The sequence below is a fragment of the Cavia porcellus genome, unplaced genomic scaffold (assembly GCF_034190915.1).
Source record: "Cavia porcellus strain 051 isolate PalLab524CR breed Dunkin Hartley unplaced genomic scaffold, mCavPor4.1 scaffold_1, whole genome shotgun sequence".
NCBI classification, from domain to species: Eukaryota; Metazoa; Chordata; class Mammalia; order Rodentia; family Caviidae; genus Cavia; species Cavia porcellus.
This window is the reverse complement of record NW_026947484.1, coordinates 100,767,645-100,770,855: the sequence shown is the minus strand read 5'-3', so window position 1 is coordinate 100,770,855 and position 3,211 is coordinate 100,767,645. Positions and strand designations below refer to the sequence as shown.

General features: G+C 47.2%; 1 long non-coding RNA gene across 1 annotated transcript; it reads right to left on the bottom strand.

The window, feature by feature from the left end:
- Positions 1-946: 946 nt before the first annotated feature.
- Positions 947-2,908, bottom strand: LOC134476661 (uncharacterized). Its single transcript, XR_010048462.1, has 2 exons — positions 2,484-2,908; positions 947-1,872 (listed from the first exon to the last, which is right to left on the bottom strand). It is a non-coding gene; the product is annotated as an uncharacterized LOC134476661 (long non-coding RNA).
- Between the last annotated feature and the right edge of the window lie 303 nt (positions 2,909-3,211).

The window sequence follows — 3,211 nt, the reverse complement described above, 5'->3', positions numbered from 1 at the left end:
TTAAAACACAAAGAGAAAAACAGGAAAATACGTTCCTCCCCTCACCACATACAAACGATAAAATCTCTTTGTGTTTCTTGGAAATACTATTTTCTGGCCAATGATTCACAAAAAAAGGGAGAAGAACTATATTGTCCAATGGGTGAATTGATTAACTTTACTGTAGGAAAAATGTGTCAATGAATGACATATGAATCCACAGCAAATTTCAAAAGTAAAGCAAGTTGAGATTTTTTCAAACTCTTGTTTACCACCACTTAGTTTCATTAATAAGAATATTATAAGCTCATTAATAAACGCAGAAGGTAAGGACAAGTTATAGAAAGACATTCACAATCTTATTCTAACATAACAGGAATGTTACTAATAATAATGGTTTACAGAGTCGTTATTTATATTAGTGAGTTTAGTACATTTGCAATATGCATTAGAATCATCCGGGTAATAAGCATCATTATTTTATAACTTTAAAATGTGCTTTAAAGAGAATGACTACTGCATAATTCATTATTTAATTCATGAAGTGTGCTTTTTTGAGCACTAAGAGCTATGTGTTTAGGCTGTAAATACAGATGCCTGAAACAAAGTCTTTGTTCACCATTGAAGATAAATAGTAAAATATTTTACCATTAAGAAAGTGTATGAGGAGTGTGGTGGCAGAAAAGAATTCTACTGTGCTTTGTAATAAAGATTAAAAAAGAATTTCCTAAACTGCATTTCAAATACAGTCACCATGCTATGCTGTTTAATCATTCCAACTACCTTGAGAAGCAGCTATGACTTCTAATTTAGGTGTGAAATGAAATGCAACCTCTATCTCTTCAGTTGGGGTACTCTACAAAATAAAACATAAATGTACCTGTTGTAGACAGGGATTGCGAGAAAAATTATTACATACAGTGTCGATGTCCGCTCCCGGCCGGCAGGAAAGACACACGACAAGGTCTGGCGGTGGTCAGGCTTTTCTTTATTCTCTCCTTATACAGTCTGCCCCGAAGCCTCTACCGGTCCGCTCTCCGCGGCTCCTTCCGTGCTTCAGTCTCTCTCGGGGGTGGAGGCACTGGCTATATATAGGATTAATAGCTAGGCAGACTACCCTGTGAGGCGGGAACTTAGTGGGGTGATAAGAAACAGGTGCCACACAGGCGGGCTCGATGAGAGGGGTAATCTAGCCCAGGCTTTTGTACTTTCCCACAGGCCTCGCAATCACCGCGTCTGATGACTTGACAGTGCCACGGCTCCCAACATCTCCCCCTATTTTATTTTAAATGATGGCTACGCGCATCGCAGCCCGTCCTGGATAGAGTGCAGAGGCCTATGCCCCGAACTGAGGCCCACCGTAGGCCCTTAGCGTAGACCCCGGTCGGCCGTCCCAGGGTCCACCAAGGCCCTGAGGCCCTCGTCCTTTTTTCTAGGGCCAGGAATGAACCGGACGGAACCTGGTTGCACATAGGCATGCACTCATTTCTCTCCACGAATCCCCTCGGAGAGAAATTTATCTAACAATCCAGCGGCTTTCGAGCGGAACGGGGTAGGGCCTGGCTTAGGTTGAGTCGTGCTGGGGAGGCACGCTCTTACCCGTCATTGACTCACCCACCCTGCTACATGTTGTTGTCTAGGGAGGAGAATGTGGGAAGCCTGTCACTTTTAAACGCGGTCGTAGGCCATGCGAGCGAGCCATGCGTATACAAGGGTAGCACATAGGGGAGCAAGCCGTTCCAGGCCCCCAAAAAGGGATTGTCCTGCAGTTCTTTTAGGGCTCATCTTGTTGTTGGGTCTGCGGTTGGCCTCTGGTGGAACAGGCCTGATCTTCAGTCGAGGGACCCGTCGCGTCAACCTCTCTGGGACCCACATTGGTTCTCGTCCCGATTCCTGCGGAAAGACACAAACCGCGCCTCGGCTTCCTCTTTTGTATCTCTGCCCTCCTTGACGGACCCTTCTCGGGAGCTTCCTCACTGTGCCTGTTCAAACACCTCGCGTACTTCTACAAGTTCTTGAGAGCTCCCCCCGTAACTACCCTCACTCTTTAGGCACGTGTGTATCATTTCCCACAATGGACGAGCAGAGACTGAAGCTCTACCCTCCCGCTCTGCTAGGGAAAGGTCTCTGCCCAACTTTTCCCAGGAGGGCAGGTTTACATGCCCTGTAGGCAGAAACCAGGGAGCAAAGCTGTCAATCTCTGCAAGGAAATTTTCTAAAGTCTTACGCCCCACCTTGAGGTCCTTGGACTTTAGGAGTCTCCGAAGGACCAACACCAAGGCTGTGTATCTTTACTTGGCATGTTTCCCATTTTTAATATATCTTCTGTTATTTTTACTTCTATGTTTATGTTTTACACTCTTTTATTACCTTAAGTTCTGGTGTTATGTTTCATACTCACCGCGTGAGGCCCAAGAAACCCGCCACTTACGCGTGAGGTTGAGAGGAGTCTACAAACCCTGTAGGTGCGCGCCACCCAGGGCCCAGGCTTATCCTCTACTCACCTGTCCTGCAGCTGCAGCACTGTGTAGGAGAATGCAGTCCACCGCCGCGTCTCGGGGTTGATCAATCCCCGTGCGGGCCTCCAAATGTCGATGTCCGCTCCCGGCCGGCAGGAAAGACACACGACAAGGTCTGGCGGTGGTCAGGCTTTTCTTTATTCTCTCCTTATACAGTCTGCCCCGAAGCCTCTACCGGTCCGCTCTCCGCGGCTCCTTCCGTGCTTCAGTCTCTCTCGGGGGTGGAGGCACTGGCTATATATAGGATTAATAGCTAGGCAGACTACCCTGTGAGGCGGGAACTTAGTGGGGTGATAAGAAACAGGTGCCACACAGGCGGGCTCGATGAGAGGGGTAATCTAGCCCAGGCTTTTGTACTTTCCCACAGGCCTCGCAATCACCGCGTCTGATGACTTGACAGTGCCACGGCTCCCAACAATACAGAGCACATGATTTATAGAATTATTTATAATGGCCACCCAAGGAGTCAAATACAAGAAGTGTAAGAAACCTATCCACGACACTAAAGACCTAGAAAATCCATTAAGGGCCTGGAACCTGCAAGAGTTCAGCTGAAAACCCAGAACCTATGACAATACTTCCTACAAGTAGAGCCCACGACAGTGACTCACACTAGTCTATTTCATGACACTGCCCTAGGGAAGCCTGAAGTATATGCCAGTGGGGTGAAGGATCTGTGCCAGTAGGTTGAGGGTCACCACGCTATGCTATTT